The sequence below is a fragment of the Amblyomma maculatum genome, chromosome 2 (genome assembly GCF_055883805.1).
Source record: "Amblyomma maculatum isolate TAMU_Amacu chromosome 2, ASM5588380v1, whole genome shotgun sequence".
Lineage (NCBI taxonomy): Eukaryota > Metazoa > Arthropoda > Arachnida > Ixodida > Ixodidae > Amblyomma > Amblyomma maculatum.
In genome coordinates this window covers 153,860,443-153,886,494 of record NC_139345.1, presented here as the reverse complement: position 1 = coordinate 153,886,494, position 26,052 = coordinate 153,860,443, and the positions used below count along the sequence as shown (strand labels likewise).

General features: G+C 43.7%; 2 long non-coding RNA genes across 2 annotated transcripts in view; both read right to left on the bottom strand.

Annotated features, from left to right (window-relative positions):
* Nucleotides 1–358: 358 nt before the first annotated feature.
* LOC146200206 (uncharacterized) overlaps nucleotides 359–26,052 on the bottom strand; it is an 87,124-nt gene continuing 61,430 nt past the window's right edge. The window contains exon 3 of the long non-coding RNA XR_014704808.1: nucleotides 359–475. This is a non-coding gene — a long non-coding RNA (uncharacterized LOC146200206). The remainder of the gene's footprint in view (nucleotides 476–26,052) is intronic.
* LOC146200207 (uncharacterized) lies at nucleotides 6,788–8,810 on the bottom strand. The gene is made up of 3 exons (XR_014705212.1): nucleotides 8,206–8,810; nucleotides 7,980–8,118; nucleotides 6,788–7,153 (listed from the first exon to the last, which is right to left on the bottom strand). It is a non-coding gene; the product is annotated as an uncharacterized LOC146200207 (long non-coding RNA).

Genomic DNA, 26,052 nt, shown 5'->3' with positions numbered 1-26,052 from the left:
CCTCCAGCGTGAAGGCATTAAAGATGACACTGGCGGTGTTTGGTTTATGACTACTTCGCTAGTTCAAATATATCGTATGACGTTAGGCAACAGCGCCTGTATTCGCTATGCCTCGAAGTACGCGGGCCCCGCAAGCAATCACCTGCCATCGTCTAATCCGTTTTTCGAGATGATGCGCGGGCACCAGTGATAAATGTTTTCGCGGCCGGAACATACCCGGTATTCGCTAGCCGGCTGAAAGGGCAGCAACGGATTACACGGGTCGGGACTTGGTCAGTCCTGACAGTTTCTTACTAAAAAGATTCAAAAGCAGTGGATGGCGTAACCTGATCCCGGATCCTGACTAGGAGACCACGGATCTGACGCGTAGGCAGAACGGCACGCTGTACGAGAGTGCCAGGAAGAGCAGAACTTTTTCGCGGTAGCCGCGGTTGTCCAGAGGCAGAGCCGTCTGCGGGAGCTGTCTGGTGTACACCTGAAAAAGCAAGTGCGAAGCGCAATTCGAGAAAGAGCTAATAATGAGAAGTTTGGAAATTATTAGCACGCCTGTTTAATATAACTCATGTACGGCACCATTATTTTGGAGGACAATGCTGGTGTTTCATTTAATGTCATTGCAGTCATTCGCATGTACTATTTGGTATGTATCCATCGAAACAACTTCTACAAATAGCACCTACTTGATTCTTATGAATTTTTCGGAGTGATGATGGAAAGGAAGCTATTGAATTAATATAAAATAAGTAGGATGCTGATATTCCGGGTTCCGTACCACTCGCTGCTAGCCTTAGAATACGCGCCGGCTATACAAGGCGGATGTCTTCCTAAAAAAAGGACGTAAAGCCTCAATGAAATTCTACTGAGATTAAATTTACAGCTGTATATCTTTGAGCGCCAGTTTGCAAGCACCCAATTACTGTGCCACTTTTGCCCCGTTTGATCTGTATTTTTTAAATGCACTCAGTTAATGCGTTAGTCGCGGCGCTTGTCCGTTGCAATTGCATCACATTTGCTTTAATATACTGCTATTCTTGGTCAACCACAAAAACGGCTCGTGGCTTTTAACGAAAAACTAACAATGTCGATGTTTTAAACAGACAAAAGGCGTGCAATGGTTGCGTTGTCATGGATAATACGAGAATCTATCATTCTCGATCCATAAGTGATTGGCATGAACATTTTGTTACCGCATTCATTGTGCAGGCCTAATACACATCATCAACTGTAGGCCCGCTTTGCAGGAACGTAGAGCTAGACAGCAGGGCTGAAGGTAAGATGAAGCAGAAAAGGGCTACGTCTAAGAATCTTCAGCAATCCATATGAGGAAAATAAATCGGTGGTCGCAATCCTTAAGCCGACCCATTTCTCTCAGCTTTAGCCCACGCTCTTCATTCTCATTGACTATAATTACGCGAGAGATAAGAAATTCTTTACTTATGTTTGGCTTTAAAAAATTATCAGAGCATCACTTTACAGATTGAGCCCGGCATTTTTGCCAACGCTTTCTAGTTCATTTAGGCGATGTGAAGGCATTTTAAGTTCTGCATTCAAGCTCTTTTATCGACAGAGTCATACATTTGTCAAATACGGTGGGCTTGTAATTTCCAAATGCACATGTACTCCGTATGCTGGGTGGGATAACCAACGATTTCTACAGCCTTTCACTGCCTTAATGGCTCTGTTTGCCACATAATGAATGTAGCTAATATTATAGAACTTCGTTCCGTTTTTAATGCTTTCCCTATTTTAAAGGAATACAATATTTTTTAATGTGTACGTAATTATAGAAAATACAGATATTCTCAACGTAATTTTGAAACAACCTGAGTAGGACAAGACAAATATCATCGAAGTTATTCCTCTTACAGCTTGATGCCGTCTGCGCTAGTTTATTAGAAAATTACCACTTCAAAACGTCGCGGACGCTTTTAACCTTAAGTAGTTCGAGATCTATCACATGATCTTGCAAACCGCAGTTGCATAAAAATTGTTTGGTGTGTGCAATTTGTTATTCAATTCAATCACAAATATCTTAGGAACCAATCTTCCAGAGAACAATTTATATTAGGCCGCCACTTCAAGCATCACGAAAGCGAATGAAGAAGCTCGTTGCCAGGTGAATATTTTTGGTATAGAGTGGATTTCCATCAGATGAAATATTCAGCAAAAATTTAGGTTATTGGACGTAATGCGAAGGATATGCGTAAGCGCGGCGCGGTTAACTTCGCTTTAGGTTCTAAGGTATGCATTCAAGGTCAGGCTTCAGGCAAAGATTGGCGAAATCAGTGACTGGGGAGTTTAGTGATAATGCAATATAATGCTTTGGTGCCGCATTATGCAACTTAAAATTCTAATGTGATATCGATGAGTTTTGTATTCATTAGGCAGGTACAGAAAATAATGAGGACGAGGATATCCAACCCACAGCACCAGAGAGGCAGTTAATCATGCAGGGTTACCGGATGATAGTGATTTGTGCTCTCATGCATGTGACCAGCGAAGCTGACCTGCTAGGCCGCCGCAGGATAGAAACCCAGCCGTGAGCAAACTTTTTTGTCTTTGAGATCGAGAGAGTCAGAAAACGGGTTTCTTTGATGTTGGAAGCCTTGCCGAAGCCACGGAGATAAAAGGCATTTATGAAGTGCAACTCCCCGTGCGCGCGGCCGGCACAGGCGTCCAGAGAGTGTCGAAGTGGAGAACGCTCTTCCCCGTGACTGGTTGCGGAGGAACAGACGGCGCGACCACCGCGCATCTCAGATGGCGCTGCTGTGAGGTGTCCCAGGAGAGCACTTTTTCTATGTCGAGAAGCGTACCAGAAAACACTGAGCTCAGGCGTTTGCTCGCATGTATAGCGTGCCGTCCCCGAGGTCGTTTAAGCTCTTCCCCTTGAACTGGCAGATGGGCCCAGTCCCCCCAAACAACAGAAATAAAATTTAAAAAAAAATTACTCCCAAACGCCACATACACCAGCCGTGCTCGCAGTGAAGATACACACAACGCATCCAAATTCAGCTGGTCGTAGGCAGATTGTAAATAAAAAAATTAGTTAAGCATCCCATTCCCATGCGACGCTTTGCACGTGTTGCTAGCTGGCGCTATATTATTCAGCCGTCCAAAAGCAGTCCTCCGCAAAAAAACAAAAACTACCAGCGAACAATGCACCGAGGATCGCGACTCACAGGCCCCGTCACCAAGAACGCATCTCCCTTCCTTGTTCTTACTACCGGCACTGTTTTTACTTTATGCCTCTACAAAATGCTTGGGAGAGTATTTTCCCCAGTACTCTAAAAACAGTAGGATGACCGGGGTATGTGAGGGCTATGCGAAGAGTCGCTTCAATAAAACAAGAACTAAAGATGAGTAAACAGCGTCTGACGCTCAGAGGCACGTACCATCTTTGCCAAAAGTAACCAGGCTGCTGCGAAGGCTGGCGGAGCAAGTGCGCGGCCGTGTGGCGGCGTTGCGCTCCCAGTGGCTTATCGGTGCTCGTCAGCTCCGAGGGTACAACAGCTGACGTAACTTCGCACCCTCACTCTCGCTCGTTGGATGATAAAAACTAGGCGCGTATGATGTGCGGGCTGCGGCTTCACGTGAGCGAAGCTTGGTTATGCCCAGCGAGGGCGCTCAGTATAGCGACGGGGCTATTTGCTCTTCTCGGCAACTGCCCTGAAGCAGATGTCGCGTTTCTCGCTATATAATTATACGTGCTTGTGTTCTGCAATCCGCTACTGAAACACACCAGCAGAATTGCGCTTTCCTGCGTGTTTGATGCGCCTGTACATAAAGAATGATAACGCACCTTGAAATTTCAACATTCTTTCTCCGAGGTACCTTGCGTACTGCAATTTTACGGACCGTAACTCCGGTACAAAGTTAAGGGAAAGCTTGTGAACTCTTCCAAGCCACCTTATCTCTCTTTTAGGCTTGCAAAATTGTGCTAGTCCCTTGGGGAGGCTGTATATAAACAAGATAAATGTTTGATTCTAACAAATTCTTGCATTTGCTTGTAAGTAAGTTTTGGTATAGGTAACAAACGATAATGAAAGCTTCCTCACGCTTAGCCATTATATTCACATGACTGCTTTCTCGTTCGCGGAGCCCTTATTTCAGATCAGCATTGTCTGGCAAATCTAGCACATATTCGTCCTAGAAACGAACAAGAGCTCACCGTGTCTACTATAACCTGCTTTTCTGTTTTCCGCAGTTGCCGAGAAGAGATAATAGCCCCGTCGCTATACTGAGCGCCCTCGCTGGGCACAACCAGGCTTCGCGCGCGTGAAACCGCAGCCCACACATCATACGCGCCTAGTTTTTATCATCCAACGGGCGAGAGTGAGGGTACGAAGTTACGTCAGCTGTTGTACCCTCGGAGCTGTCGAGCACCGATAAGCCACAGCGAGCGCAGCGCAGCCACACGGCCGCGCGCTTGCTCCGGCAGCCTTCGGAGCAGCCTGGGGGGGAATTCTGTAACGCTCTCAATTTCGCTCTCAAGTTGTAGAGCGTGACGTCAAATTGACGCGGCTTTCACGTGATCTTAAGACGTCAATCGTGACGGATTACGGAATCGACCAATTGCCAGCGACTCGTAGCATGACTCCGCCCCTGAGGTCCCCGTTCCGCGGTCGTGCCTACTGCTACACATTTGTCGCAACGCTAGCCGAGGCCGACGAGGGACCGTCTCCTAAGTTTTTATGAAACGGCGCAGTTAATACGCAGTAAATAAAATTAATAAATATTTATTCTGCTGAGGAACTGTATTTACAACTAACTAACATGAAGCATAAGGAGATACGTTTTATGCTTCGCAATTAAATTTGCTCTTTAGTAACTTTTTGTCTCCGCGAGGGCACGCTGACGGTGTCAAAGAGGGCACATGGCGGCTTGCCAGAAAACAGCTGATTCCTCGGCTAGTTGCTATTTTCCGTGCGTCGCCTGAAATCGAGGTCCTGTGCGGATGTCGTGAGCAGCTGGAAAAATCCGATTGAAAACAATGAAGGCTACGAACCTGCAGTGATCAGCGTGGTGAAAGCGTTGGGCATGAAAATCGACGAAGTCATCAGCTTACTGAAGAGTGTCAGCGTTGTCAAACAGTGTTTACTATCGATGGCAAGAGCGACGAGTGGGAGGTATGTGGTCTGCTGTTCTGTTTGTTTAAAAGAAAATACAAGAAGATCATGAAGGCTACATTACTGTGTTTGCCGACAGAGGAACGTTTGCACTTGCAGTAAGGCAGGTGGCAGCTACTATGCAAGAGTTAGCAATTGCAGTGCGGGAAACGAGATCCGACGCACGACCCTCCACCACGGACTCCTCATGCAAGCCACGGTGACAGTCACTCCTGTGCTTCGCAGCCAGTTGACTTCGGCCACATCGGGCTCCGTTCCCGATATTCCGTTGATGTTTTGATGTTGATTGTTTAGTCTCTATAAGGTACACAAACTGTGATGTTAATGCTTCCTTTGGTGTGTTCAGAGAAATAAAATACTTTATTCAGAAATTTGATATAGTGACCGAGGAGAGGACGAGCTTGTTCAGCCAGGTCTGGACAGGGATGTGCAGTATGTTGTATTTCGCGCAGCAGGCTGTGTTTGTTAGTGGCACATTGTTGAAACGTTGTCAGTGTCTGTTCATGTTAAACGGTATCCCCCCCCCCCCTTTTCGACGGGAAAGACAAACACATCACGCAAGCTTGGTGCGCGATGCCGGAGGCGAGCTGGTGAATCTGCTAAATTTCCCTAGTCTTATAAACAAGGGGCCCACCAGTGAGGTGTGCAGATTACCTCGAAGGCGAAGAATGTGTGCTAGTTTTGAAGTGTCATCATGGAGTCTGTGCAGTGTTTCAAGAAGATGTTCATTTTACACACATTCCTCATTCTATTACCTTTCTATGTTGTGTGCATTATGTACAAACCATTTCAATTGAAAAGCCAGTTTGCACAAAAGATGCTTTTTCTGATTATTTGGTGAAAACAACTTGGAAAATAAATTCCAAGGTCAAAAGTAGGTGACAATTAAGTAAAGAGGTGCTTATCACATGGTTATGGTGTATGAAAGAGCGCTGAACACGGGTTGAGGGGAGCCTCAGTTTGAAAGCCGAGCCCACATTTCGATTTTGGTTGGTTGGTTGGTTTGTGGGGTTTAACGTCCCAAAGCAACTCAGGCTATGAGAGACGCCGTAGTGAGGACTCCTGAAATTTCGACCACCTGGGGTTCTTTAACGTGCACTGACATCGCACAGCAGACGGGCGTCTTGCTTTTCGCCGCCATCGAAAAGCTGCCGCCGAGGCATTTTGGCTAGCAAACCAAGGTTCCTCCTCAACCCTTGTTTAGTGCTGTTTTGTATTGAGTAGCCATCTTATTTCCCTCGTTCTACCATGTTTATGGTGTAAAATATTTTTGAACGCTCATGTCTTAGCTGCCTCTACTGTCTTAAAGCTGCTCAGCAGTCCCCTTGCAGTTTTACACGTTTTATTAGTGTACATAACATCTGCTCACACATTGCCTTAACAATGTATGTGTGATGCTTATTTTATTTTCACTAGAATTTTGTAATCATTCAGCAATCATTGTGGGCACTGCAGCCTAGTATTTGTACACCATTCTCCTAACAGCTGTTACAGCATTTAGCACTGCGAGCAAGATCTCTAGTAGTATACCATCCAGCTGGCATTTTTACCTCTGATATGTAAGCGTTTTGCACACTGCACCATGCATACAGTACCTATTTGTATAGGTAGCTTCAATATGTTGAAAGGGAGCGGCTTCTTTGAGCCCGATAGTTATTCTGCAATATACATGTCAATGTTGTATGGTCATTGTACATCAAGGTAAGTGTGCTGGTATGTATGATGTCTCTTTCTCAATAAAAACACTCGAGTGAAATACAGCGGCCAAGAAATAAGTGCTTCTACTGAGTATATGTGGCAGTAAAAAATCTTTGGTGCCATTTTCTGATTCCAATAAGCGTCATGGATATTTATTACCTTGCTGTAACGCTACGCTTTTCGGTTTAAGCATGTTTACCAAACAGCTAGTGACCACAGCCAACTGTGCCAGGCTGCAAGGTGATAGCAGAGAAGGGACAGCAAGTTGGGTCTGGGATGACTTGGCATTGGTGTAAGCAGCCATGACTCCAGTGGGTAGTCACTGTCTCCTGCATAACCAAACAATGACATCCACTTAAGTCCGCCTTTTGCATGTTCTAGTATACAATCAAAGATCCATACCAACTAGCCCGCAGTGAGGTGGTAAACATTCACAAGAATGTTGGCAACGTGTCACAGGGCTGTCCAAGCAAGCATCATTGTAAGGATAGCCTTGTAGCTTCACAGTGATATAAACAAAAATGTGTTAAGATTACCTGCAAAACACAAGCGCTACGGTTTCTTAGGCAGTAAAGAGATTTCAAACATTGAATATTTGGTTCCTGGTGCCATAACACTAAATTTGTACATTAACAAGCATTCATATGCATAACTATAGTCCGTCTTATGCATGCAGCTTCAGCGAATTCTGACAATCGATCACTCGCCGAAATACAAGTCAGCTTCTCTGTAAGGCTCGTAATCCAACCAAAGGGTCTCGTTGTCACACAACAGACTTCTAGTTCTTGCTGAAATGAAAAGAAGCAGGCGCTTTTTGCAGCGTACTCACACTTTCGAGTAGCGAACGTGCCGTAGGGAGGGAGCGTAACGAATGGGGGCAAGGCACTGCAATCCCTAGTCCCTTCGTTCTGTATTTTGAGGTATATACAGGTATTGAACTTTCGTCAGGTGTCGCTGGGTAATCTCGAAGACAACAGCTGGAAAGAAAAGAGATCTTTCCTCTGTTCGTTTTTTAACATTGCGAGGGGGAACGAGTCCTTTTGGTTAGAAAACAAGACTTGCAGAGAAGCCAACTTACAGCAAGTGGTCGATTGCACATATTAATGCATATAATCAATATCGTTCGATAACCGACGCGGGTTTTTTACAGCTTACCCAAGAAAAGTCGCAGGCGTTTAGCAGGCCTTCGTTCACCTTTCGGCGTGCAGGAGTACCGCTAGACGAACGCGTTGTTTGGAGTCCTTGGTCCCACGGGGCAACGAGGGTCAAAAGTGCGTATGTTCGCGTCGCAGATCTGTAATAAAATAGGCACAATACAAGTTTACAATGACGTTTCGAAGTCGTAGCCAAATACACACAGTCAAAACCAACATTTACTCACTACTGTGATGTTCACAACGTAGAACCCCTTGCCTAGCGACTTCTTTCCATATCGCACCGCGGCACCTTGACGGCAATCAGCGTTCCGCCCGATGGCTTCCGCTATCAGCGCACGCACCTGCTGATCGATGCCTATGCGATGCAAACGATGTTACGTTCCCGACGCAAGCTGGTAGCCCCCGATAGCAAAAAAACGCGGTGCGCATGCAGCCGCAGTGGCTGCGCACTCGTCCGTGAGCTGCGTGAGCCCCCGTTCATCGATGTTCGTCGGCAATCGCCGCACAGTCACTCCACTTTCTGCTGGTTTCCGAGTTGAACACAGTCGGAACAACTAGACCGGTACGTCAAACGTGTCTTCGTCCTCCCTTCTACGCCGTGGATCGCACCGACACAACTGTCACACAGCCAGCGCAACGCTATAGCAACGCAAGGAACACAGCCGCCATTTTCGCTCTACTCAGTTGACTGGTTTTGGGGTTACCTCGTTTCGCTCACAATTTCAGTCAATATTCAGCTCATGGGCAACGTCACCACTTTAGTCTTGTTGATGACGTAAGCGCAGTCACCGGTGAGATCAGTGATGACGCAAAATTTCAATATGGCCGCCGACCAATAGGAGCAGGGCAAGTTGAGCGGTTTGAGACTGGTTTTGTATTGAGAGCGTTACAGAATTCCCCCCCTGGTTACTTTTGGCAAAGACGGTACATGACCCACTGTCAGGCGGTCTGCAATGTTAACAAGTTTCCTGTAGCCACGTCTTTAAAGCATCAGGAAGTAAGCGCTTTGTTCCAACCTGCAACAGCGGATATATGAATTGAATTCCTGTATGTAGTATGCCCATGCTACATAGTTCGGCACTTCCTAAGTTGACCGAAGCATGAACAGCATGAAGGAACCAAAGGTTACAAAGCAGTATTTTTTTTGTTCACTCCTCGAGCTGAATTCAGGCACCGGCTTTGGCAATGGATTAACTCTCCTCATTATCCAACACAGGAAGACACTGGTAACAAGCTCTCGTGTACATGATTGCGATGTTGTTTAAATGACACGCAGCCCATACTAAATGTAAAACAGAGCACGAGGAGGAACAAACAACCAGCGATGACATGCAACTGAAGTTATAATGAAGAAAACTAACAAATGTAAAACGAGACCCCGGCATCTGTCACAACCACGTGAAAGTAAATTCACGCGTTGGTAATATTACCGAAAAGGAGCGAAGTGCACCAGCTTATTCAAGTAGCGAAATTCCCTCTCTAACCGGAACTCCCTTCCACTGCTTTCAAAAACTGATGTTCTTTACTGCTATCACGACCAGGTAACCATAGCGCTTATAGAAGCTTTCTTTATTAGGAAAAGACGCTTGCGTTCTGTTCTGTCTTGTCTGCTTGATTTCAATATGAATCTTCACTAACTAGCCGAAACGCCTGCTTTGCACTGATGCTGTCTCAAGGAACCCATTATCGCATCTTCATATTTTACTTTTTTTTACATAATTTGAACAATATGGTAGTAATTTCATTTACAGAGATATGCAAAACATACCTACTGCACGTCACTGAAGGTAAATGTGGAAGGCAAAAGTATTTCACGTGCTCTATGTGTCTGCAACACATTTCCTTTACAAACGAAATCATTTGGAAAGCGCTCCATCTATCCGTTACATTTTTTGCGTTTATAACTGCACGGCTCAATTAAATAGGGCGATGTGCAACTGCTCCACCAACGGCTGCAATTATAAAGTAGGTTGCCTACATTACTATGGCCTTTTCATTTCATGGCAGTGGGTGCAACATGGCATTACGGCGGAAGAAAAAGCTGACCGCGCAAGCTGAATGCCCTTTTGGCAAGCACGGAAAACTGCGGCGGCTCGAGCGCGTGCCTTTAGTGGGGCTTAGGGTGCCTCGAAGTAAGCGTCGCCGTTCAGGGTGGTGCCATACCTAAACGGGCCCCACGCCACCTTTTTCTCGCTGCAACGCCATTTTGAATCAAGGCGGGTGCTCTGGGAGGTCACAGTGGCATGGTGCAAGCATCTAAGCTTGCGTTGTTCGAGACTGAGGATAACTCGCTTGTACGTTTCTTTATTTGTGCGTGTCAAACGGCGAGACTTACAAGCTTGTCAGGTCCATCGAACGAGCATTACGAGCTTTTGTGTGCACCAATGTACGCCGGGTGAACCCGTAAGGAACATCGTTGTTTTCGTTTCAACCGGGAGTAAAAGGCAAGAAATAAGTCGGAAGCTCCAGTAAAACAGGATTGATAGAAAGCAAATCACAGCTCATATATTGGCGAGGCAAGCTGCAAGACAGTTTAGTCTTACTGACAAATATTTTGGCAATACATACACGCTCTGTACGCCACTGCTGGGTAAGTAGCATATATGCACGCGAATACGAACGGGAGAGAGCACAAGTGTTTTGAAAATCGTTTTTCAACGCGCGAAATGTTCTAGCTGTTGCAGAGTCGAGTGAAGATGCTTTTTCTTCGCGATGTCTCTCGGCTCTCATCTCAACGTTCCTAGGTGATTCCTATAGATTAGTATATATTCCACTCTACTAATCGCAAGCGATGTAGCAGGCGTTATGTTTGCGGGTATATTTTCACTGCGGTGTTCGTAACCCAATTATTGCAACGTTTATTCTCGACCGTGCTTCCTATTATGTGGCGCAGCTAAATGACCAAGCATGATATGCCACAAAGCATGCATGTCAAATCACATTATGCTACTCAAGAATTCCATGCGGTTTCGGATCGGTATTCATCATAGCCTGAGCATTGTTGCGGGACGTGCCAGGCTCGATAATGTGCCACAATATTTTTATGAAAATGTTCTTCTAAGCACCTTGAATAGTGAAATTACATTATTAAAGTATTTATTGGTATCATTCTAAATTACGTAGGTAATGCCCTTTGGCGTTTATCTTTGTCTAGGTATACATTGATGAGGAAGAGTTCGATAGGAATCAGCAGGATGAATCGGCAGTTCCAGTTTGCAGCTTGGCCCATGCTCTTTGACTTTCGATGCAATAATTGTACATGAGCGTTATATTTCTGCGGCTACCAACGATTCGCAAACAAAACTACACTTTTTTATATTCATCTCAAGAGAAGCCGAGTAAACAGCATGCTAGACGGCCTGCCAAATGTACACCTGCTGAAGGGAAAGGCGCCAACTCATCTGCACCTGTTGCTGCAGTGGCTGGCTAAGTGAGCCTGATGATTCAGACGACCGTTATTACAGGTACACCGTGACTGGCGTCAATTACCTGTACAGTTGTGTTTTTCCATGTTCGGCTGCACTAAGCATTAAAAAAAAAATCCGTTTTCTTAAGTTTTGGTGTCTTTACTGTCTACTAAGGATGAGGATGATAGGCTTCGTTACATACTTCTCTCCAACAGCAATAAAGTTCAATGTTTAGGTGTCTAGCATTTATTTTTACAACAGCCTGACCGTTAAGCCTTCAGTCCAGTAGGCAGAAAATGTAATTTAGGCATTGCCAATTTATAAACTGCGGTTTCTACAAGCAAACCTTTAATGCATTTTTGTGTTTGCAGAAAATTATATTTAAAGTATATTAGTGTTACTTCGGATTTAAAATTCAGAGAAATCAACATATAGAGTTTATGATGAACTCAAATACACTTTTTGTGTAGGCTCACATGCACAGTTTATTGATGAGTAGAGATCGCCTAAAATGAAATATATTAAAACACATGCGGAAATATGTTTCACTATAGCAGTGGAATCACAGTACATAGAGCAACCGGTGCGCAGGTATATGGCGCAAGCGAATGCAAGGACTCTAGGCTGTTGGGCGCGAATGAGAAAAAAACGAAACGAAAGAATAACCTATGTAATCATTTATGCTATCAACAAATAGAGTAGTCGGTAGAGTAGACGCAGGCGCAGGGACAACGCTCGTAATTTGGTGCATCATTAGTATATACCTTCTTCAGCCTGTAAACAGTTGTAATTTCTCCCTGTGTGCAATTTATGAGCGAACAACTGGCATTTGCACTTCGAAAGATTAGAAAGCAGGCCGACATCACTTTCTGCGAGCACAACAAACAGAAATATCCATTCCGCTCGACGAAAGAGAATGCAACCCCAGTACGCGAGCGACTGACGTGCGGACGTCAACAAAGCGTGGGATTTAAAAAAATCGGACGGTCATATAGAACAATTGGACAATTTCTTCAGCACGGACAGGGCGGCAGAACCTGCCTGGCAACAGAGTTTTGAAATATTGTCTAGTTTTTCCAACGCACAAAGAAGCTCGGCCACATGAGGCCCTAAAATGAAGTCGTACAAATACCTCTTCGACAATCGAATGTTAAACTGGCTATTAATAGTAAAGTTACTCGTGGTGGGAAACTGATGAAAAAGAAAATTCAAGGCAAAGCGCTCTGAAGCGCCGAAATGATGAACGGTGCCGTTACGCAAGCTAGCGCAGCGAATCACGGGCGCTTCAATATGGAAGTGTCAGCTAAGTTGTCTCCACCCAGTGTGGAACACTAAGAGGCGTCATCTGGTGGCAGGCGAAGGAAGGATGTGACGCAGTGCGACTTCTCGGCCGCTGGAGAGGGGCGGTTTCAATCCCTAAATAATTCTTGTTTCATGCTGCTGGCGCTTTAAAAGTAACCTGGACTCGCGTAATTTAGGAAACATGAAGGCGCAGCATTATAATCGCGCCTCCTCCATGCTCGTCTATGCGTTCCTGAAACATGGTAGTAACACCAATTGTGACAACGGCATCGGAAACACTAAGATAGCGGCTGTCGTATACGATTCGGGACTGACGAGGTGTTCTCTATCCGACGTGTACTAAATCAAATTTTTACCGCGCCTTTGGTGCACAGCTCACCGCTCTTATGTTTTTACAATACAGTGACGACGTGCATAGGCAGTTTCGAGGCCATTATCGGCACAAAACATCACTATAGGCTCCAGAAAGTGAAATAAAATTGTACTCGTCAAAACGTTCTGGAGACGTTGGGGTGGACGTGGTTGCCATGAAAGGCGGAGCTTTTGGCGCTCGCTATTTGGAAATGCGTCGTTGACCTCTGTGCAAAAAAAAATTACATTTGCTTTTGCGATGCATTTAGCTTCCTGGAGATAGCTCACTCTCGCACTGCAGGCTTCACTGAAAGGAGGCAAATATCGAGACGCCACAGTGAATATGGCTGGCGCGGATCTATTTGCCATGCGAAAAGACATGATTGTAATTTCTGGTAGCAAATATAATCTCTCTAAGTCTACATGCCCCTTCTCTCCTGCCCTCCCAGTCTCTTTTTATTTTGTTTGCGCCACACTTCGCATCATCTACTCATAGCATATGCTGAACACAAGGCTCTATACAGTGAGCAATTCTTTAGTTACCCTCCGCAGCTACTCAGCTCTCTTCCTTGCATGATCTTCTGGTCTCCACCCTACCTATATCTCGTGGCTCCATATCCATGTACCCATTAGGGGCATATGCCTTGCGCGCTTTGTACACACATGTTAATATGATTCTGGATATCCACGGACGTTTGCTTCGGTGCCTCCTGCACCTTTTTATCTTTTTGTGGTTTTCTTCTTTCGTTTTTTATTTGTGTCTTTGTCCTTATTCATTTCATCGAACTACTTGTTGCAAATAGGTAGTTGTGTTCTTCGTTTACTATTTTATCTTTAAGGCATTGTATATATATATATATATATATATATCCATGTTTTTTCCTTTAAATAACTTTTTTGTTTACTTTGGGCATTTAGCTTCGTTTCTTTTCTCTTAAATTGGGTTAAGTCTGGCAAAGCTTTGCTGGTCCGGGTTCCCTCGCTCGTTCTCATACATTTTTTTTGTCCTATTTTGAGAATAATAATAAAAGGTAAAAAAATGGTCTCAATTCACTCCACCATTTATTTGCTTACACTAGAGCCCCCCCATATTTCTCCAGCTTTCTTTCCAGCTAGCCTTCTTCCCCCCTTTTATCACCGGGCAGCAGCGGATACCATATGTGAGAGTATAATGGTGTGTCACAACCGCATGATCCCTATGGATAATAATTTATTGATTCGCTCAGTTTTCAATAATAGTTCATCGCACCTTGCTGCATACGTGCACAGAGCATGAACGCGCTCAGTAGACCCACCTAAGGTCGTCCAATCATGAGACTGGTTGTAAATGCGTCCGGTAGAAAATGTATCCAAATCATGTTTCAGTGCTATATATATATATATATATATATATATATATATATATATGTGTGTGTGTGTGTGTGTGTGTGTGTGTGTTATTAAATACCATCTTCCTCCTTCAGTGGAGCTCATATATAGACAGAAGCACGCATGCCTAAAAGCGTTGTGTGGCAACCTTTTTCTCGGTCGTGTCTTTACATTTCGAGTTAAAAATTATTGCGAATGATTTGCAGAACATGTGCCCCGACAGACATCGATAACGTCTTAACGCGCACGTACTGAGCAGGCCTGATGACTGCTCAGAAGTCCACTGCTCTTCTAAGTTGCTTATCAAGCCCTGAACATATATATATATATATATATATATATATATATATATATATATATATATATATATATATATATATATATATATATATATCATGTTATTTATTATTTCTGACTTAGGTGGCGGAGAAAGCATAAAAGCATTCCAAGAAATAAATGGCTCTTTTTCCTCTAATTTATTCACATACTTATGCAGAAAAAATTGCCCTCTGTATAAGAAGTATAAGCGTGATCTTTATAGCACGTCTATGCATCCCCCACTAAAGCTGTCAATATACGCATTCGTCATCGTGGTCCAACTGAAAAATGATAAGTTTCCTTTAAGAATGAAAGGCTTATTCCGCATTGGAAAGCACACTGAAGGCGCCTGCCCATCAAAAAAACTAATATTAACAAGCCACTGAAACAAGACTTTCCTTCTCAGGTATAGGAAGTAAAGCAACATTTTATTTCATGCACCTGAAGAGCTATGCTGCATACGGCATCGAATACTTAAAGAAAATCATCGCCACCTAGTCAAGTCCGACAGTACAGATGTTCAAGCGAAGCGGCCCTAATGAATTGGGCATGACAGAAACAATTAAATCAGTATTTCATCCACGCTTCTTAATCAGAAAGCATAATATAGCTGATCAGCCTCATTTCATTCATTTACTGAAGCCGACTAAGCGCTTCGACCATAACAAAAGAATAGCCCTAATCGAATCGCTGAATATAACACGGTCCGCACGCATCATGTGACGTTCACAGTTAGCCTGAGTAGTAAATCGGTTATCCACGTCACTTATAAGTTGCGTTTTACTCCCTGAAAATCTATAGAAAACATTATTCTTGACACAGTCGACTACAATGGCATGAAAAGACACTTGAATGAAAAGACAGCTGTTTTTCTTATCAAGGATTCCAAAGATAATTGTTTGAAGGCCTTAGCTATCCTGAAGTGCTTCAACAATTGTTGTTTCTCATACTTATCACCGACATAGGTATTATACCTGATGACTTGACACTAGGAACGATCATTCGAGTTCACAAACAGAGGCCTCTTTGATTAAGCAAAAAAAAAAAAAAGGACAGACTGAACACTCGCATACGACTGACGACACAGCGATACTGTTTGCGTCGGGTTCGACCAAGTTATTCGTTAGTATACTTCGATAATGTTCCTTTCCATCTGTTGTTGTCTGCGAAGTCTGACAGATACCGCGCTATGTTTTACCTTGAAACCAATTTGAAACGTCCCAGATTCCTGCTTTACAGCGTCTGCTTCTGTAAGCTGTGTGGTTCGGTGTGTTCAAAGAAGCGCCAAATGAAAGGTCCAGCACGGAGGCCTGGATTACACGCCCGGCGGGGTCACCTTCGTAAAGGCGTAAATTCCATGACGAAGTCATCGGTCATGATAGAACGTGACGTCATGATAGAATGTGTCGTCACAATGACGTCAATTCCAGTTATTAGAAAACCTCGAATGTGACGTCCATGGCCTAATTTGATGTCATGATTGTATGTGACGTTATGGTGACGTCATTTCTAGTTATTAGGCATAACTGGATTTTACGGGATGGTGATATCACATCCGGATATGAGGTCGCGTACAGTCCTATTGAGGTCATGGCTGCGAACCGATTCAGTTGCGCCCAACACATGGAACATCCGGCATAAACAGCATCGCTGCTAAAGCACGGCCCCATTGTTACCTGTAGCTCTCCGCCTAAATTAGGGCAGCAAGCCATTTACTCAAACATTATGAAGGCTTTGAAGTTTGTAAACATTTCTCACCCTCACAAAATTTATCACTGAAAGCCGTTTCCTTCTCTACCCAACTGGCACAACTTTGAGTCGTTATGAGTTCCAGTAACTGTAATGACATACACGACTACGCACGCCTAACACTCCTAGAAAAGTTTTCTGTAAGTTACCAATACATTGCATTTAGATTACATTTCTTGGTTCAAAATGAATTCCATGTATTTGACCAGTAATGTAAGTTTTTGACAATGCGGGAATATTTTTTTTGAGCCAGTTACTACAACACGCCTTGCACGTTCCCTGCAGCCTGAGCAGTCAGTACGACTTGCTCATAACAATAGTCTTCATATTTTAATTAAAATGTGTTTTAAAAAAAGCTCCATCTCCGACAAGCCTGTTGCTCGCTAGCAATCGTCTCATCTATCTGAGCAGAAAACAAAAGAACAAGGAATCACACCGTATATAGTGTAGCCAAATGCCCACAGAAAAAGTAGTGCGCAAGCTTGCTTATATCATCATGTAGGCGCGCTGAATTTTAACTCGAGACAATTCACTAACACAAGACAATTGCCTCCAGTTAAAGTTCAGCGCGCATACCATGATGATGGAAAACCAACTAGCCGCCTTACAGCATTGCTTGCTTATATCTTTAAATATAATAATAACATGCCTGTAACCTTTTAACCTTATTTCATGGTAATAAATTCCATCCTACAAAAGAATTTGGCAAATGCGACTGAATGAAAACACAGGCGTCATGTATAAATGCATAGGAAATAGAATAACATGATATCTCTTAGACCTGTCATGTTGTGAGTGAAGCTAATGTAGCGCACCGTGGCATTGACTGTTTAAAAGTAATTGTACGACATAGGTCACCTCCTGTAAAAGTGCAGGCTACTTAACTCTAGACTGTCCGAAGCTCGAATATGTCATCATCATCATCATCATCATCATCATCATCATCATCATCATCAGCCTGATTATATTCACTGCAGGGCGAAGGCCTCTCCCATATTTCTCCACTTCACGCGGTTCTGTGCTAGCTGCATCCACTTGATCCCTGCGAACTTCTTAATCTCATCCGCCCACCTAACTTTCTGCCGCCCCCTGCTACGCTTTCCTTCCCTTAGAATCCAGTTTGTTACCCTCAGCGACCATCGGTTATCCTCTCTTCGCACTACACGTCCTGCCCATGTCCATTTCTTTTTCTTAATTTCTACTAGAATGTCGGTAACTTGAGTTATTTCTCTGACCCACTCTGCACGCTTTCTATCTCTTAATGTTACCCCTACCATTTTTCGTTCCATAACTGTTATATACTTTCCTCTTTAGTGATACCGGTAAGCTGCTAGTCATAATCTGCGAGTGCTTGCTAAATGCACTCCATCCCAATCTTATTCTTGTTGTTATTTCCTTTTCATGGTCCGGATCTGCGGTTACTACCTGTCCTAAGTAGACAAATTCGCCTACTACTTCCAGTATTTCGCTACCTAATGTAAACTGCTGTTCCTTCCCGAGGCTGTTGAACATTACCTTAGTCTTCTGCATATTGATTTTCAAGCCTTCATTTCTACTTTTCCTGTTCGAATATGTATGCTCCCTTTAATCCAGCCAGACGCGCGTAGTAGGGTTTATACATTCAGATCGTTAATACCATACATGTGGTGCAAAATAAAAACAAGGATTAACGTCTCCAGCCCTGGAAAATGGAAGAACGTAGCCATACTTTAGCCTTTTCCTCTAGATGTAGCAATCATCGCGCCGCCATTCAGTTACAATTCGTGCATCCTGCCTTTATCATTGCATCAGCCAATCAAAGGTTGTTAAATTCCCTCAAGCATCATTTAAGCTCATCTGAATTTATACTTGGAGTTGAACGAAGGAAAAAATCATTCATTATAGAAGTAATAAATTTTTCTATGCCACCCAGCATGAAATGACAAACCTTTGAAGTAATATTGAAAAATAAATAAACCACCTTCGTATAGATCTAGCGCTGGGAAGATTCGTAATACCTAGTAAATAAGGCCCAATTACAAGGGAAGTGTGACAGCATGAGGTTTATAACCCGCTGAAAATAAAGCGAATTCTTCGGCGCTCACTGAATACCATTCCTTCTTAACCAGTACATTTCGGTCGACCAGTGCCAGGTGCTGCGTGTCAACCCAGACTTTGGTCTTCTGTATTGCGTCTGTAAAAATAAAGGAAAGTAAATGTAAATTAACTTCTGCCAATAGCATTGAGCAATATTGTTGAAGTAATGGCATGCGTGTCTTATCGAATGTAACATTTAGTTTTTATTGCAAAAAAGGAGCGCTTTAGTCCTATCAATGTCTGAATTATTTTAATACAGGAAGGCATACATGATCTTCGACGTTCTAATCTCCCGCATACGCAAGAAAGGAAAAAAGGAAAGTCATCAGCACAGATGACTTTAATTAAACACTTGCTCTCTGTAAGCACTCAGCATTGACGCAGCCGTTACGACATATTTGCTTAGAATCCTCTTCTGTTGTCGGTGCTTCTGTGCAACCGTTTACTTAAATTTTATATACTTTTGAATTCGTTCACGCTTTTCAGTTGAGACTGCTCTGGAGGATGCCAGCAATGCTTTCGCTTGGCTTATCACGAGCATTTTTCGAGACCTTTTATGCACGCTGCCAACCATCTCGACACTCAAAACTACTATTCTAGGAAACAGAAACGCGAGATGAGAACTCCGCCGAGTTGCAAAAGGCTCAAGGTGAAAGTAAGACAGGGCCGTAAAAGAATTATGCTTTTTATCTCGAGAGCCATGACGTAGACTGGAGGCACAACCGTATTAATGTTTAAAGGGTGGAGCGTTTACGCGATATTTTACTCAGCAGTAAGACGGATGTCGAAAGATTCGTCTAGTCAGTGAGCCGTCGCGCCGGCGTCGACGCGCATGACACTGTCACACCCTCTCCCACCTGCTTGACAAGGCCTATACGTTTCGTTCTGCATCCTGCTCACACCTCGCCATTTGTCCGGCACACCGGCCTGCATTTCCTCCACGTGACTGCCATAAACCGGCTTGAACGATCGCCGCTAACCTCTAACCCCTAGTTATGTTTAGTACTGCTATGCGATGTGTATATGCTCTCACTTTCAGTACCTGTTTCGGCTTAGAGGGGCCACTACATAAGTGTAAAATTGCTATAATCATTGATTGACGACGGGTGGCGACAGTGAACGAAGATTTTAGTCACGCAAAATAGAGAGGGGGGGGGGGGGGGCGAGCTACTAAGTAGCCGATAGCTATGGCCACAGAGCGCCTGATCTAGCATGATTCACCATGAAAAACAAAAATACTCACGCAAAAATATATATAAGACGCAGGTAGCTTAACTTGTAACCCGACGCGGTTCATTGAAAAACTGGCGTGCTCGTTGATGATTTTGGAAGCTGTCAAGGATTTACGGTGGTTAGCTTTATAATGTAAAATGGCGGCAAGTAGTGGTTTAGAGGTTCAACTGGAGAATAAAGAAACGTTGGAAAGAAATGTATGGTAATTTATGATGATGGCTAAACCTGACATCAGAAGCAAAATCATGCTTTGTTCGGTAAATCTATAGCGTTGGTGTATGAGCGACAAGTCTCTATACGTCATTGGCAGGTGGTGGTTGGAAGATGACACGACTGCACACTGATTAGTCGGTGGGTACCTTCCGGTCAAAAGCCAGCATGGGATGGCCGAGGTGGCAGGAGCTGCGAAGTCTTACAACTTCTTTGAAACGGGAATGAGCCCAGGACTTCTGGTTGCCTACTTTGCATGCTACTCCGAAGCAACGCAGGCACGTTCGTACGGCTTGGTCATATCCAAGTCAAACTGTACTTCGCGTATTGTGCCATGTTTCCGATTTATGTTAACAACAGTAGGACAAATTCAGCCATTAGTGATTAAGTGATTACATACACGACGAACCCTAAGGAGCCATTAACTTGTTCAGCCGTATCCTTAAGGTTAAGGATGCCTAGCTAAAACTCTTCCACATTTTCAAGAAAGCCACGAGCTCATCGTAAAGACACATAACTATGATGTAGCTACAAGGAACACAATGGAAGACGATGGCGCTAACAAAAATCCCTGGAAAAATGTAAAACGGGCATTTTGTTGACTACAAACTTGCCACAAAAGTTGCCGAATTGAAATTGCCAGTGATGGTATGTCCATGCACTTAGTGAACACTACTGTGCTTTCTATGTGCCAACAATTATTTTTGTTTCCTGTAGAAAAGGCGTGATTGAATTTAAGCGGATTGTTTGCTTCCTTTAATTATGTCTCCGGCAGTACGTCAACTGTCCTTCATACATTAACATCACTTTTTTTTGCTATCTGTCCATTATTCTTCTCAGAATTCTTCATGATGATAATCTCTGGTGTCAAATCGAGTTCAGGCAAAAAGTGAGCCCCTGAACGAAGCTGTGACGAGAAAGGTAGAAAATATTTTAACTGCCTTGTATGAATTTATTATTTGCCCTGACTTACTTTGATATCAGACCTAACTCAGGAAAGATACATAGATGTCCTAGATACTTAAATAAGTAAATGTGCTCAGTAAGGATCAGTGTATTTTATATTAAAAGATAAATACAATCAATTGTACTTGGTTGGTTTATGAGTATACCGCTTTAAAGTAACTCAGGCCATTAGGCAGGCTGTAGTAAAGAGCTCCCGAAATTTTAACCACCTGGGGTTCTTTAACGTGCACTGACATGGCACCGAGCACAGGCTCCTCACTTTTCGCCTCCAATGTAAAGCGGTCGCCGCGGCCGCTATATGATCCCGCGTCCATGGCTTCAGCAGTAGAGTGCCTTAACTACGAGCCACCGCGGCGGGACCAACGAGCAGCACTGACACATGGGTTGTTTTAGCAAACAAATACAGACAGAATGATCAACTTATCGAGGGCTCCGAATCGGGCGGCCTTGGCGTCACAGAAAGCGCAAGAGGGTTTTCACACAGCTCATGCCCTCAGATTGTATCACGTTCTACGTGGCGCGTGCGGTACATCACAGGACGTTCTCCGTCCGCTGCAGTGGTAGAGGGTCATACTGGTGAACACTTCCAACAATCGGTTACACGCCACATAATTAAAAATATGGATGTCTTGGCTAGAGAGCCGTCCCCATGTCTCAGTAGTGGAGCAGCGATTGCGAATATCGGAGAGCGTGGGTTTACTAGCACCGGCGGCATGTGAGTGTCTATTTTATTCTTGCACTTGACGTCCAGTTATCATAAAAAAAATATTATTTCACGTACACCCTTTGTCAAACGTGTAGAGCCCACGAGGCCTGTTTCTGGGCCGTGTAGTGGCTCGCACTCGTATAGCTTAGTCCATGTTCTTCCGATCGCAGAGGATTGGACAAATATCGTCTTGACATCAAGTGATTCGGAACACTGGAATTTCATTACAATGTGCACGAAGTGGCTCAGAAGCCAACCCCCTGGGCTCTATACTTTTGACAAAGACTATCATCATAATAATAATAATAATAATCATCATCAACAGCCGGACTAAAACCACTGCAGCCCGAAGGACTCTCTCATATTTCTCCGCGGATGCTGCTACGACACCGAAGATGAGAACTGGACTCTACCAATAAATAACTTGGCCCGCTGGCTATGTATGCCTCGGTGTGTCGTTCTTCACGGCCACGGCTGTGGTCAGAGCTTGCGGTGTGGCTTAGGCTCTCACAACGGAGCTGGAGCCCCGTTAGAACCTCCACAAGGTGATCTATATATTTTGAGCAGGTACTTTGAAAAGCAGCAGTTTTAACGAATAAGGAAGGGCGTCAGGTGTCCGTCGCTTGCATATGTGATGCGTATGGCGTACGGCAGTTTTCATAAGCGATAAAGAAGAACAGCCGAGGCAAAGTGAACTTTCATCAGCATGTGTTCAAAAAAATTGCAGGATGTGAAGCTTTCCGATTAAGCTTTATCGAAGGCGAACCATAGTGACAGATATACACAAGCACACGCAATCTGAACAGACGCTTCTAGTTACACGGCTTCAATCACATTCGGCGTGGAGCTAGGCACAGTAACCCGTCCTGGCAATTTCAAAATTGTGGTAGTCCCTTTCTTCTTTTTCCTCTTTCTTTCTTTATTGATACCGTAAGCCCTATGGAAGGGCCATTACAGGAATGAAAACACAAAGAAATGAAAACAAGAAATACCAACACATTTCACTAGGTCAAGCGCGCAATACTTGCATAAATAACAACTGGTTACAAGGACACGAAAATTTATGCAGTGCATAAGATACACGACGTTACAAAAAAAGAAGTCAATCTCTCTTAGAGGCATGTATTGAAAAGTATACATGGACAAAACCGACAAAATAACATATAATGCTAAGGTGGTTAACAAACATTACACTAAAAAATAAATAACACCGTCTAAATTGTCTAAAAAAGCATTAAAAGAAGTAGACCAAGCAAAGAGATCGAGAATTCATTTCTTAAGCCAGTGAAAAAAGGTGTGTGAAAATTGGGAGCATTTTGCGATTCGCATTTTACTGCGGCAGCAAGAATAGGCCACAATATTTTTGCCGCGTTTTAACGTTCTGAAAATTACAAATTAAAAAGACCTCCTTTTCCTCACGTACTATTCGCTCCTAGCCAACGACCGATGGCGCTAGCTACTGATATCCAGGAAACCAGGGTAACGCGGTAGTATTATTACAGCTCTGATAACAGAATTTCAGGGGAGATGAGTCCTTGAACATGAATATTTTTTATCAAAATGTTATCTATACCCAGTTGTAGTAAGATGGCTGAAGACCTTGCCTGGTTCCCTTTTTTTTCACAATTATTAGCTGATGACGAGTAGACAGCGTCGTTGCCTGTTTCTATGGAGACGTGGCAACATTCATATACAACACCTTTTGAAGACCTCTAAGCTAGGAATGAGCACACTAAGACAAATAACTGATATCACTGATAGAGCTCATGGAATACTCCTTATTTGTGATCAGTGATTTTTTTTAATCATATGGTTCCCATTGTCCATCGTAAGATTCCGCAAGGAATCTGAACAGCTGAGTATTTCTTCCACAAGGTCACAGATATACGTAGAAAATCGCATGCAAAACAAGTATAAGATAACAAAAGCGCAATTTTCGCATTGACATCCGAATTCCAGCGCGACATTAGTTTTTGTCACTGCTATAAAACTATTGCCACTGCGTTGAAAGCAAGGATTCTATGTCGCCATATTATTTCACTTAGTGATTTGTGACAAAATGGATGGAAATTTAACACCGCTCAAAATATATTAACAAAACAATTTCTTGAGCCTCTGCTGAGATGATTGTTAAGTACCAATGAAATCGCTCAGCACTAACCGGAAATGAAAGGGAACGCAATCTAGAGTGACGGACATTGCTGAGCTCTGCCTGTATGAGATATTATTTTTCATGCGGCTCTACGCGTTGTGTTCACTTACTGATCCAGATCATTCATCTTCATCCGAACTGCTGGTCGGATGAAGATGAATGATTTTTCATCTCATATCCTCGGAACAAACAAGGAGGGCGCAAAACGAGCTGATTCACAGGAAACGTTGACTACAAGTAAATACCTGGATTAGATGGCGGCTGCTCCGAGGGCGTAATCACTGATACTAGCAGCATATATGATGGGAATTGAGCTTACATGAGTAAATACAGTCCCCTATCAGGATAACATTGGACACAAGCGGACGAAAACGAACGCACACTTACTCCACTAGCTACTTTAACTTCTACAGTGGTAATTCGTCTTCACCAGTGACTTGGCACTAGTATATTGCATTCGCCAGATGACGTTACTAGTCATAGTCAACCTTTTTTTTCATTAATTTAATACAAGCGCCTGTTTTGCCGCTTAAGATCTTTTTTGCTCTGAGAAAATAATGTCATATGTAATATACTCGAGGCTGTGCTTTTTGAAACCACCGCCCTCGCCAATCCGGTTCGCCTCCCAGGGGCTGGACCCTAGAGGTTTTTTATGGCAGTATAAATGCTGCTTTGAATATTAGTGATAAAAGAAGCACAACGCCCACCACATCTGGTATTTTTTTTTTTTTTTTGCAGTATATACGATTTCATCTTCGTAAACAACAGCACCAAAAAAACTGCTAGTTGACATTGCAGCTGCATTTTTTGGCAATATAGAAGACCCAAAAACGAGGGAAGAGGAAAATATTTGATCACATTCCTTTGTTTTTTGTGACAGCGTTTCCAGGACGAGACTCCGCAAACGTGACCGATTCCTCACCGAGCTCTTGCTCTTCATTATCCTAGCGACATTGCATAATAGTAAAAGGTTAATAAGGCAGTACATAAAAGTTCCCTCCACACTATCATGCAATTTACGTATACAACCAAAAAGTTTCCCGCTTTTAGTGTATGGCGCCTCACAATGAGGCAGTTTTTGGTTTGCACGAGGCAGTGAACCGTTTGCTACAACTGCCTTATATGTACAATGGTGGGTAGATCTAATGCACCATAGCATGGCATATAGGCAGTTGAAGTCAATTGCTGATCACCATCATTGAATCCTATAGCCAACCCATATTTTTCCGAAACACGAAGTAAATTCCGGCAAATGGATATTTATATCACGAACCAATGAAGAACGACGCACGATCCATTGATTGTCGTCTGAAACTTCGCATGAGTTCTCAGCCAGCACGGATGCAGTGGCGCTCTCCAAGGGCGCACGTACACGGAGCCATGTCCACGGTGCGCGTCTCTAACTTTGTACTTCCGCTGTGGTGAAAAACAACACCTCAAGATAATCAGCCGCCTTCGCCGGGCATTTTTGACTGTAAAAACGTTCAGTTCAGTTCAGTTCATTCGTTCAGTCGTGTCCGACTCTTCGTGACCCTATGGACCATATCACGCCACGCTTTCCGGTATCTCACTATCTTCCTAACGTCACATAACTTCATCTGCAGCGCCTCGAGGATGCCATCTAACCATCGCGTTCGCTGCCTACACCTTCTCCGATGATCCTCAACCTTTCCCAACATCAAATCTTTCTCCAGCGACTTCTCTCTTCTCATCAGATGACCGAAGTAGCTGAGCTTACATTACAAGACAATAAAATATTCTAGAAATTCGGAAGTTAAGGAGGAAGTCTTCATAGAACCGCGGATCTGGTATTGTGTAGTGGCTTGGGATAGATGTGTACGAACGATTATTGTTTTGGTGTTTGATTGTAAGAAGCTACTTATTGCTCAGAACACAAAAATTAGTGAGGATGAATTTTTAACCATTACTTAGTTGCTTACAGTGATCAAGTTGCTGTAAAAATATTTTTCAATGAAAGTAAAGTTTTTATCTTTGTTTTGACACTAGCGAGCATGGCAATGTTTTTTTAAGCGAAACCTTCACTGCGGGCCTGTTTGTGGGCCTGCCAGCCAAATACAAGACTAAAAGCAATAAAACAGTCAACTAGGGAGGGCTGGGAGGCGGCCCTGTCCAGCTTGGACCTGGAGGCCCAGCGCGTGTCCTGGTGCAGAGAGCTCGGGCAGCGGCGGCGGCCAATGGCGTCCCGGAATAAAGTCTGCCACTCAGCTCCACA